We start from the raw sequence: 12,986 nt of genomic DNA, 5'->3' as shown, positions 1-12,986 counted from the left end.
AGTACAGTGCTCTGCACACTCAAGATGTGGTAACTAAGGTCCAGAGAAGTTAAGCGACCTGCCCAAAGTCACACAGTAGACGTGTGGTGGAGCTGGTTAGAATCCAAGTCCTCTGACTTCCAAGCCCTTGCTCTTTCCACTAGGCTACTCTGCCTTTCATTAGGCCATGCTGCTCTTCACTTGTCTGCTGTGTGACCTTAGGCAAGTCACTTACAGTCTCAATGCCTTAGTTTCCTCATTTGCAAAATGGGTATTAAATCCCAGTCCCTCCTATTTAGACTGTGAGGCCCATTCGGCACATTGACTGTTAAAATGTTTTGTTTTGCTCCCTGTCTTCCCCCTTCTAGACTGTGAGCCCACTGTTGGGTAGGGACTGTCTCTATATGTTGCCAACTTGGACTTCCCAAGCGCTCTGTGCTCTGCACACAGTAAGCGCTCAATAAATACGATTGATTGATTGTAAGCACTCAATAAATACGATTGATTGATTGATTTATATCAGTAGCCCTGAGCTACAGGGTTCTTTCCCACTACAATCAGTAGGGGAACCAGAGTTTGAGGATGCCGGCTGAAAGCCTCAGTTTGCGTGATCAGAAGCAGAGGCAAGTCCTAAGCAGCACCGCACATTTCCGATGAAATTTGAAGCAGTGTGGCCTAGTAAAAAGAGCACAGGCCTGGGAGTTGGAGGGCCTAATGGAGGTTCAAATTCCGGCTGTGTTGCTTCACTTCTCTGTGCCTCAGTTGCCTCATCTGCAAAATGGGGATTTAAGACTGTGAGCCCCACTTGGGACAGGGACTGTGACAGTCGGGCCATCAATCGGTGGTATTTATTGAATGCTTACTGTGTGCAGAACATTCTACCAAGTGCTTAGGAGAGTATAATACTGTGAGCCCACTGTTGGGTAGGGACTGTCTCTATGTGTACTTGTACTTCCCAAGCGCTTAGTACAGTGCTCTCCACACAGTAAGCGCTCAATAAATACGATTGATTGATTGATTGATAATACACAGAGATGGTAGACAGATTAAGATTTGCTTGTCATAAATGGTACACACCCTCAGCATATGGCTGTTTATGAGTCTGTTTTAGACCAAACTATTTTATCCCTTCATTTACAATTTTTGGCATCAATGAAATCCAAACACTTTCAATCTGTCAAGCGAAATTTGTGAAACTGAATAAACAAGTGCTGGGTTTATTTCTCCTGTTGACTGAAACAAATGAAACAGTGTGGTTCACGATTACCTAACACTTCCAGTGTTTAACGGTAGCAAAAGCCTGTCACTATATCACTTCCTCTGGAAAGTAAGCAATGTTACCTTATTCCATAGGACGCATCCTTTTAAAACATCATTTAAATACAGAAGCTGCAAAAGCAACGCCATATGGCCCAGGAAATTTGAGCAAGCAATATGTAAGGTCCTTAGATTGTTTTAGAATTTTTTTGGGGGGGGTTTATTTAAATCTCAGGTTGATTTCTGCTCCTTTATGGGAACAGTGCTTCTAATTTGAAGGTAGTACTACTAAATTCTCCTCTCAGGATCGTATCTGGAGAGTTTTCAGCAGTCTACCAGTCTTGGCAATGGGAGGGAGAGTCAAGCAGAGGTATTCCCATTCCATTCCTCGTTTAGGCAGTGGCTAGCGACTAGAAGGCAATCTGCTACAAATCCCGGCTCCGCCACTTGTCAGCTGTGTGACTCTGGGCAAGTCACTTAACTTCTCTGTGCCTCAGTCTCCTCATCTGGAAAATGGGGATGAAGACTGTGAGCCCCATGAGGGACAACCTGATCACTTTGTGCTCAGTGCTCAGCTTTGCACATAGTGAGTGCTTAATAAATGCCGTCATTACAAGCCAAAACTCACCTGTGCTGGGCAGCAGAGGCGTGAGGGAGAGTCGAGGGTATAGAGACTCAAGTTTACTGTGCGGAAGAAGGCGATGATAGAGCACTTTGTATTTTTACCCAGAAAACTCAATGGCCACACTACCAGCATGATTGCACATAGAGGTGGGGGCATTCTAGGAGAGATGTGTCCATGGAGTCGCTATGGGTCGGAGACGACTTGACAGCATCATCATCATCATCAATCGTATTTGTTGAGCGCTGACTGTGTGCAGAGCACTGTACTAAGCGCTTGGGAAGTCCAAGTTGGCAACATATAGAGACAGTCCCTACCCAACAGTGGGCTCACAGTCTAAAAGGGGGAGACAGAGAACAAAACCAAACATACTAACAAAATAAATAGAATAGATATGTACAAGTAAAATAAATAAATAAATAGAGTGACAAATATGTACAAACATATATACATATATACAGGTGCTGTGGGGAAGGGAAGGAGGTAAGATGGGGGGGATGGAGAGGGGCACGAGGGGGAGAGCATAAGACGCGACAAGGCTACCAAACTACCTGCAGGTAGTTCTTCAGAGTTTTTCAGAGTATTTAAGTTCCTATTGTGATTTCTGTAAAGAAGTGAGCAATCACATCTGACAGCTCTGTTGGTGTGGGCAGGAGAGTGAGCCTTTTGACTCCTTTCACCTCCCGTGCTTCCACTGCCATAGAGGAGCTGGAATAATCCATGACACCGTGACATTTTGAGTATTTCGTAACCACTTTTTATGGCATAAATCGCCTAGCTGAGTCATCCAGATGTTATGGGCCGAACATAAGTCTAGAGAAAAGCCAGATGAAATGTATCTACACCAGGAAAGCTGTTCACGCAACCAAAAATTTTTATTGACCGACAGAGAGCTAAATTTTTGAGCAGAAACCGCGACAACACACTGACCAATAAAATGATAGACCAGGAGGTAAATATTGAATCTGTCCAAGGGCAGGCTGCCCAACAGGGAGCAGTCTGCCTTCAGGCTTCAGACCAAATTAAGTATCTGTAATATTACATTGCTGGCTGACTTTCTTTTAGAGGCTAACTTTCTTTGAGAAGCAGCATGGCTCAGTGGAAAGAGCACAGGCTTTGGAGTCAGAGGTCATGGGTTCAGATCCCAGCCCTGCCAGTTGTCAGCTGTGTGACTTTGGGCAAGTCACTTAACTTCTCTGGGCCTCAGTTACCTCATCTGTAAAATGGGGATGAAGACTGTGAGCCCCCGTAGGACAACCTGATCAACTTGTAACCTCCTTAGTGCTTAGAACAGTGTTTTGCACATAGTAAGTGCTTAATAAATGCCGTTATTATTATTATTGGTTTTGAGACCAGGGCTCTCCCCATCTGATTCCATAAGCAGATCTGCCAGCATCCCTTACAACATTAAAGCGCTTAGTACAGTGCTCTGCACATAGTAAGCGCTCAATAAATACGATTGATGATTAAATAGCCAGACAGGACAAGAAAGCAATGAAGCTAGTCAGTCTCCTAGCACTGAAACTATCTGTGCTTACTGCAGCTTATTGCTAGGTGGGACATGTGAGAGAGTGGTTGGCAGTGAGATAGCCGGACAGCTGCTGAACATATTAACTGTTCTATTTATTTTGTTAATGATGTGCCTGTAGCTTTCTATTTATTCTGATGACTTGACACCTGTCCACATGTTTTGTTTTGTTGTCTGTCTCCCCCTTCTAGACTGTGAGCCCGTTGTTGAGTAGGGACCGTCTCTATATGTTGCCAACTTATACTTCCCAAGAGCTTAGTACAGTGCTCTTCACACAGTAAGCGCTCAATAAATATGATTGAATGAATGAATGAATGAAATAACTGAAAGTAATCAATTGGTGGTATTTTTTTGTGCTGTTTTTTAAGTGCTTACTGTCGTGAGCCCCCGGTTCGTACCAACAAGGACTCTCCTGGCCCTGGGGAGCCTCGGTGACACGTATTAGTCATCAAGCCACGCTTTTGATCACCAGGTTACTGTGGCAAGTTTTTTTACTTAGTTTTACCAGCATGAAAGGGAATGCCACATTCATTCATTCAGTCGTATTTATTGAGCGCTTACTGTGTTCAGAGCACTGTACTAAGGACTTGGGAAGTACAAGTTGGCAACATATAGAGACGGTCCCTACCCAACAGTGGGCTCACAGTCTAGAAGGGGGAGACAGAGAACAAAACCAAACATATTAACAAAATAAAATAAATAGAATAGATATGTACAAGTAAAATAAATAGAGTAATAAATACGTGCAAACATATATACATATATACAGGTGCTGTGGGGAAGGGAAGGAGGTAAGGTGGGTGGTGGAGAGGGGGAAGAGGGGGAAGAAAACAAGAGAGATAGACAACGGACAGGATCTTTTTCCGACCCCTCAGAAACCAAATCTGATTTGGGAACCTGAAAAAGGGAACAACGATCTTTATTTAATGCTTCCCAGAAAAGTCTAGAAGGGGGAGACAGAGGACAAAACAAAACATATTAACCAAATAAAATAAATAGAATAAATATGTACAAATAAAATAGAGTAATAAATATTAAGAGCTTACTATGAGCCAAGCACTACGGTGGATACAAGCAAATCAGGTTGGACACAGGCTGTCATTCATTCAGTGGTATTTATTGAGTGCTTACTGTGTGCAAAGCACTGGACTAAGCGCTTGGGAAGTACAAGTCGGCAACATATAGAGACGGTCCCTACCCGACAACGGGCTCACAGTCTAGAAGGGGGAGACAGACAACAAAACAAAACATGGAGACCGGTGTCATAATCGTCCCATGTGGGGCTCACAGTCTCAACCCCCACTTTACAAGATGAGGCAACTGAGGCAGAGAAGTGACTTGCCTAAGGTCACACAGCAGACAAAAGTGACCTTGGGCGTTGACTCCCTAGCCTAGGCTCCTTCCACTAGGTCATGCAGACTGTCTAAACTATGAGCTCCTTGTGGGCAGGGAACACTTCTACCAGCTCGGCTGTATCGTTTCATCCCAGATACCTAGTCCTAGTTACCCTGTAAACACTCCAGTTCCACGAGCCAGTTCCATTGCCTGATTGATTCCAGTTCCGAGCAGAACCATTCCCACTCTGCAATGGGCCCAGCTGTTCCATCTCCAAGGGTGCCAAGCATGGACAGGAAACTAATAGTCCTGGTGCCTGTTAGGCGCTTTCAGCTCGAGTGTAGAACCAGTTCTCATCATAAGGCGCCAATTCTTTGTGTTTGGCTAGCTTGACTGTGTCCACCCATGCGGGGACCTTTAGCTTCCCTGACTTTTTGAGGAAGGCAGCCAGTCCACCAAGGGTCCAATACCAGTCTGTGGTCAAAGGAGCCCGTTCTGCCAATGCTTCTCTTTTGCTTGCTTCTCTCTCTGCGTCTCAGCATGCCTCTGCTGCTTCTTGCTTTCCGTGTGCCTCCTCGGGATTCAAAACCAGCGCCTTTTCTCTGCTTTAGGCGTCACAGCTGTGGCTCTACGTGGCAGTCATTGATCGGTCCAGGCCCGTTACTGGGTAGAACACGCTCTGTGCTCCACATCCACAGGCCAGCCGTCACCTGGCCTCAAGTAGAGCCCATCCATGTCCTCGCCAGCTTATTCCCTGTTGTTGTTCGTGGACTCACAGACAGTCACTAACAAGGCAGCTTGTTGTGGGCTCACCACACTTACTTTGTGTCACGCACTGTTCTAAGCGCTCAGGTGGATACACGTTATTCAGGTTGGACACGGTCCCTGTTCTACATGGGACTCATCGAATTCCTCAACAACAACTCTCTCCTCGACCCCCTCCAGTCTGGCTTCCATCCCGTACATTCCACGGAAACTGCCCTCTCAAAGGTCACCAATGACCTCCTGCTTGCCAAATCCAACGGCTCATACTCTGTCCTAATCCTCCTCGACCTCTCAGCTGCCTTCGACACTGTGGACCACCCCCTTCTCCTCAACACGCTATCTGACCTTGGCTTCACAGACTCCGTCCTCTCCTGGTTCTCCTCTTATCTCTCCGGTTGTTCTTTCTCAGTCTCTTTTGCAGGCTCCCCCTCCCCCTCCCATCCCCTTACTGTGGGGGTTCCCCAAGGTTCAGTGCTTGGTCCCCTTCTGTTCTCAATCTACACGCACTCCCTTGGTGACCTCATTCGCTCCCACGGCTTCAACTATCATCTCTACGCTGATGACACCCAGGTCTACATCTCTGCCCCTGCTCTCTTCCCCTCTCTCCAGGCTCGCATCTCCTCCTGCCTTCAGGACATCTCCATCTGGATGTCTGCCCGCCACCTAAAACTCAACATGTCAAAGACTGAACTCCTTGTCTTCCCTCCCAAACCCTGTCCTCTCCCTGACTTTCCCATCTCTGTTGACGGCACTACCATCCTTCCCGTCTCACAAGCCCGCAACCTTGGTGTCATCCTCGACTCCGCTCTCTCATTCACCCCTCACATCCAAGCCGTCACCAAAACCTGCCGGTCTCAGCTGCGCAACATTGCCAAGATCCGCCCTTTCCTCTCCATCCCAACTGCTACCCTGCTCGTTCAAGCTCTCATCCTATCCCGTCTGGACTACTGCATCAGCCTTCTCTCTGATCTCCCATCCTCTTGTCTCTCCCCACTTCAATCCATGCTTCATGCCGCTGCCCGGATTGTCTTTGCCCAGAAATGCTCTGGGCATGTTACTCCCCTCCTCAAAAATCTCCAGTGGCTCCCAATCAATCTGCGCATCAGGCAGAAACTCCTCACCCTGGGCTTCAAGGCTGTCCATCCCCTCGCCCCCTCCTACCTCACCTCCCTTCTCTCCTCCTACAGCCCAGCCCGCACCCTCCGCTCCTCCACCACTAATCTCCTCACTGTACCTCGCTCTCGCCTGTCCCGCCATCGACCCCCGGTCCACGTCATCCCCCGGACCTGGAATGCCCTCCCTCTGCCCATCCGCCAAGCCAGCTCTCTTCCTCCCTTCAAGGCCCTGCTGAGAGCTCACCTCCTCCAGGAGGCCTTCCCAGACTGAGCCCCTTCCTTCCTCTCCCCCTCGTCCCCCTCTCCATCCCCCCATCTTACCTCCTTCCCTTCCCCACAGCACCTGTATATATGTATATATGCTTGTACATATTTATTACTCTACTTATTTATTTATTTATTTTGTACATATCTATTCTATTTATTTTATTTTGTTAATATGTTTGGTTTTGTTCTCTATCTCCCCCTTTCAGACTGTGAGCCCACTGTCGGGTAGGGACTGTCTCTGTATGTTGCTAACTTGTAGTTCCCAAGCACTTAGTACAGTGCTCTGCACACAGTAAGCGCTCAATAAATACGATTGATGATGATGATATTCTAAGCTCTGGGGTAGATACAAGATAATCAGGTTGGACACAATCTCCGTTCCACATGAGGTTCACAATCTTAATTCCCGTTTTACAGATGAGGTAACCGAGGCCCAGAGAAATGAAATGACTTGCCCAAGGTCACACGGCGGGCAGGTGGTGGAGCCGGGATTAGTACCCAGGTCCCTCTGACTCCTAGGTCCGTGCTGTATCCACTAAGCCAGGCTGCTTCTCTTATTTGCACCCCTTACTCACCCCCCCTGCCCCCGTAGGCCTCACAGCATTTAATAATAATTGTGGTATTTATTAAGCACTTACTATGTCCCAGGCACTGTACTGTCATTATAGTAGCTGTCATCTACCGCTTCCCAGGTCCCATTTCCAACTTCTTTAACCATTTTGATCCCTTTCTCACTTTCCTTCTCTCTTTGATCCACTTTGATCCTTGGGGACTTCAATATTCACATAAATGTTCCTGATGACCCTTTTGCTGCCCACCTTCTATCACTCCTCAACTCCACTGGCCTCTGCTCCACCCCACCTCGCCTCCTCACCAACTCGGACACACACTCAAGCTCATCATCTCTAACCAGTGCACAATCTCTCCCCTCAGCAACTCTGAAATCCCTCTGACCATAACCTCCTGTCCCAAACTCCTCCTTTCCGTAAATCTGTACTCTTTCCCCACAGAATCTTCCGATTTCTGGACCCCATCCGATTTTCTCAACTCATCATGCCTCACCTCGCCTCCTTACCCGAACTACCCTCCTTGATGACCAAATAAACATTTTCAACACCACCCTCTCTACTGAACTCAATTAGGTCACTCCCCTATCCCTTTGTCGATCTCATACCTCTAACCCAGAGCCCTGGATCACCCGCTCAGTCTGCCTCCTTCACTCTTGTGCTTAAGCTGCGGAGCGCTGCTGGCGGAAATCTAAGTATCAGGCTGACTTTGTCCACTTTAAGTTTATCCTTGCGTTCTTCAACTCTGCCCTCTCCTCTGACCAGTGAAACTATTTCTCCACCCTGGTTGACACCCATGCCTGTTGCCCTCACCAGTTGTTCCAGTCATTTAACACCCGTCTCAGGCTCCCTGTTCCTCCGCTTCCCTCAACCCTTGCTCCCAATGACCTGGCCACCTACTTCATTCAGAAAATTGGCACCACCAGGTGTGAGTTCCCTAAAATTGCCCCCGCCCCTCCTCATTCCCTCCCACTTCCGGCACCCTCTTCAACTCTCCCATCCTTCCCAACAGTATCTCTGGAAGAGATCTCCTGCCTCCTCTCAAAAGCCACCCCCTCCACCTGCACATCTGACCCCATTCCTTCACACCTTATCAAAACGCCCCCTCCCTTCTACCCTCCCTAACAGCCGTCTTCAATTTTTCGCTCTCCAATGGCTTCTTCCCCACTGCTTTCAAACACGCCCATGTCTCCCCATCCTAAAAAAAAAACCCCTCCCTTGACCCCACGGCTCCCTCCAGTTATTGCCCCATCTCCCTCCTACCATTCCTCTCCAGACTGCTTGAGCGAGTTGTCCTCACCCTCTGTCTCAAATTCTTCTCCTCCAAATCTCTCCTTGACCCCCTCCAATCTGGCTTCTGTATCCTTCACGCCACAGAAACTGCCCTCTCAGAGGTCGTCATTGTTCTCCTCTTGCCAAATCCAGCGGCCTCTACTCCATCCTAATATTCCTCAACCACTGAGCTGCCTTCAACGCTGTGGACCACCCCCCCTTCTCTTGGAAACGTTATCCAACCCTGGCTTCACTGACTCTGTCCTCTTCTGATTCTCCTCTTATCTCTGGCCGTTCATTCTCAGTCTTCTTTTTGGGCTCATCTTCTACCTCCCACTCCCTAACTGTGGGGGGTCTCTCAAGGTAGAGTTCTGGGTCCCCTTCTATTTTCCATCTACACTCATTCCCTTGGAGAACTCCTTCACTCCCATGGCTGTAACTACTGTTTTAATAATAATAATAATAATAATAATAATAATAATAATAATAATAATAATAATAATAATAATGTTGGTATTTGTTAAGCGCTTACTATGTGCCAAGCACTGTTCTAAGTGCTGGAGTAGGTACAGGGTAATCAGCTTGCCAGTCAATCAATCAATCATATTTATTGAGCGCTTACTGTGTGCAGAGCACTGTACTAAGCGCTTGGGAAGTACAAGTTGGCAACCTATAGAGACGGTCCCTACCCAACAGCGGGCTCACAGTCTAGAAGGGGGAGATGGAAAACAAAACCAAACATATTAACAAAATAAAATAAATAGAATAGATATGTACAAGTAAAATAAATAGAGTAATAAATATGTACAAACATATAGACATATATCCAGGTGCTGTGGGGAAGGGAAGGAGGTAAGGTGAAGGGGATGGAAAGGGGGAGGAGGGGGAGAGGAAGGAGGGGGCTCAGTCTGGGAAGGCATCCTGGAGGAGGTGAGCTCTCAGTAGGGCCTTGTCCCACGTGGGGCTCACAGTTTTAATCCCCATTTTCCAGATGAGGTAACTGAGGCCCAGAGAAGTGAAGTGCCTTGCCCAAAGTCAAACAGCAGACAAGTGGCGGAGGCAGGATTAGAACCCACAACCTCTGACTCCCAAACCCAGGCTCTTGCCACTAAGCCATGCTGCTTCACTTATGCACTTATGTACATATCTGTCATTTATTCATATATTGGAGAAGCAGTGTGGCTCAGTGGAAAGAGCTTGGGAGTCAGAGGTCATGGGTTCAAATGCTGGCTCTGCCAACTGTCAGCTGTGTGACTTAGGGCAAGTCACTTAACTTCTCTGTGCCTCAGTTACCTCATCTGTAAAATGGGGATTAAAACTGTGAGCCCCCCATGGGACAACCTGATCACCTTGTAATAATAATAATAATGATGATGGCAATTATTAAGCGCTTACTATGTGCAAAGCACTGTTCTAAGCGCTGGGCACTGTTCTAAGCGCTTGTAACCTCCCCAGTGCTTTGCACATAGTAAGCGCTTAACAAATACTTTTAGACTGTGAGCCCACTGTTGGGTAGGGACTGTCTCTATATGTTGCCAACTTGTACTCCCCAAGCGCTTAGTACAGTGCTCTGCACACAGTAAGCGCTCAATAAATACGATTGATTGAAATACCATCATTATTATTAATGTCTGTTTCCCCCTCTAGACTGTAAGCTTGTTGTGGGCAGGGAATGTATCTGTTTATTGTTATATTGTACTCTCCCAAAGGCTTAGAACAGTGCTTTGCACACAGTAAGCGCTCAATTAATACGATTGAATTTAGGGGCCAGTGGCCTCCAGCCAGCAGGGCCAAGACTACTGTTCCCCTGGACCCCTATTATGCCCTTCCAACTTTCCTTGCCCCTCCCTGCTTCCTCCCGAAAATGGGCATCCTCGGCTCTGACATCACTCTGGGTGGTCTGGGACATTCCTGAGAGGGGCCTGCAATCAATCAATCAATCAATCGTATTTATTGAGCGCTTACTGTGTGCAGAGCACTGTACCAAGCGCTTGGGAAGTACAAGTTGGCAACACATAGAGACAGTCCCTACCCAACAGCGGGCTCACAGTCTAGAAGGGGGAGACAGAGAACAAAACCAAACATACTAACAAAATAAAATAAATAGAATAGATATGTACAAGTAAGATAAATAAATAAATAGAGTAATAAATATGTACAAAAATATATACATATATACAGGTGCTGTGGGGAAGGGAAGGAGGTAAGATGGGGTAAGATGCATACTTTCAGAAGTCTCCAGGTTGGGGATCTGCACAGCTCTTGCAAAAGAGTCCTGGCTGGGTCAGTTAATATGGCCTTTTTGGGCTGATCCATCTAGGATACGCTTCCCTGCCCCTTTAAATATTGCCAAACTTTCCCGGTGGTGATAGGATTATCCATTCTTTGTTGTAGCCCCTATTGTCCCTTCTCCCAGTGTCCTGATAACTGCTGGAACCCATCCACCCTTCCTCCTCTTGTCTTCTGTTTACTATTGTGTGGCTCCTGGTACCCGCCTTTTGTGTTGTTGTTAATCATAATAATAATACTGATAGTATTTGTTAAGCACTTACTATCTGCCAAGCACCAGGAGTAGATACAAGGTTGGACACAGCCTCTGTCCCACATGGGGCTCACAGTCTAAGTAAAAGGAGTGGGATTTAACCCCCCACTTTTTTTTTTGATGGTATTTGTTAAGGGCTTACTGTGTTCCAAGCACTATTCTAAGTGCCAGGGGAGATACAAGATAATCAGGTTGTCCCACGTGGGGCTCACAGTCTTAATCCCCATTTCACAGATGAGGTAACTGAGGCGCAGAGAAGTTAAGCGACTTGCCCAAAGTCACCCGGCTGACAAGTGGCGGAGTTGGGATTCGAACCATGACCCCCGGCTCCCAAGCCCAGGCTCTTGCCACTGAGCCAAGCTGAGGCCCAGAGAAGTGAAGTGACTTGGCCAAGGTCACACTCATCCATTCATTCCGTCATATTTATTGAGTGCTTACTGTGTGCAGAGCCCTGTACTAAGTGCTTGGGAGAGTACAATATAACAATTACCACACTGCCTGCCCACAATGAGTTTATCATCCAGAGGACAGCAGACAAGTGGCAGGGCTGGGATTAGAACCCAGGTCTTCTGACTCCTAAGCCCGAGCTCTTTCCGCTAGGCTATGCTGCTTCTATGTTTGGGACTGCCAGCAATTGCCTTCTTCCAGTGTTTCCTGTAAATATCATCATCAATCGTATTTACTGAGCGCTTACTGTGTGCAGAGCACTGTACTAAGCGCTTGGGAAGTACAAGTTGGCAACATATAGAGACAGTCCCTACCCAGTAGTGGGCTCACAGTCTAAAAGGGGAAGACAGAGAACAAAACCAAACATACTAACAAAATAAAATAAATAGAATAGGTATGTACAAGTAAAATAAATAAATAAATAGAGTAATAAATATGTACAAACATATATACATATATACAGGTGCTGTGGGAAAGGGAAGGAGGTAAGATGGGGGGATGGAGAGGGGGACGAGGGGGAGAGGAAGGAAGGGGCTCAGTCTGGGAAGGCCTCCTGGAGGAGGTGAGCTCTCAGTAGGGCCTTGAAGGGAGGAAGAGAGCTAGCTTGGCGGATGGGCAGAGGGAGGGCATTCCAGGCCCGGGGGAGGACGGGGGCCGGGGGTCGACGGCGGGACAGGCGAGAACGAGGCCTAACGGTGAGGAGGTGAGCGGCAGAGGAGTGGAGGGTGCGGGCTGGGCTGGAGAAGGAGAGAAGGGAGGGGAGGTAGGAGGGGGCGAGGGGATGGACAGCCTTGAAGCCCAGGGTGAGGAGTTTCTGCCTGATGCGCAGATTGATTGGGAGCCACTGGAGATTTTTGAGGAGGGGAGTAACATGCCCAGAGCGTTTCTGGACAAAGACAATCCGGGCAGCAGCATGAGGTATGGATTGAAGTGTAAATATAGTTTGAGTACCCCAACATTGGCCATAGGACACCTCAACCTTCATGCCTAGCCTGTATAACAGCTAGTCCTTGGACTGTTGGACTTCACCACAAAATAACACTGCTCTAAGCACTGCTCTATGTGAAGCTTCATAATAACCGGTCTCCTATCCCGAGGGTTAGTGTTCTCGACTGACCTTGCTGTAAGGTGCCTTTTTGTACGCACCCCTTGACTCATGCCACGTGTAAACGCCCCGTTTCTTCCAACAGTGCATTACATTTCTCTCTCCAGATGGGTATGCATCGGTGACGTATGTTCCCTAACTTCCCAGCTGTGTTCTCTTCGATATTTGTAGAGGAAGCACACTTTA

The 12,986-nt window shown here is 47.4% G+C and overlaps 1 non-coding gene across 1 annotated transcript; it reads left to right on the top strand.

Annotated features, from left to right (window-relative positions):
* The first annotated feature begins 1,531 nt into the window (after window positions 1–1,531).
* Window positions 1,532–1,669, top strand: LOC119926353. Its single transcript, XR_005450238.1, has one exon. It is a non-coding gene; the product is annotated as a small nucleolar RNA SNORA7 (small nucleolar RNA).
* Window positions 1,670–12,986: the final 11,317 nt, after the last annotated feature.

This window comes from Tachyglossus aculeatus, chromosome 3, assembly GCF_015852505.1.
Source record: "Tachyglossus aculeatus isolate mTacAcu1 chromosome 3, mTacAcu1.pri, whole genome shotgun sequence".
Classification (NCBI taxonomy): domain Eukaryota; kingdom Metazoa; phylum Chordata; class Mammalia; order Monotremata; family Tachyglossidae; genus Tachyglossus; species Tachyglossus aculeatus.
The sequence above is the reverse complement of the archived record's forward strand: the minus strand, read 5'-3'. Positions and strand labels throughout refer to the sequence as shown.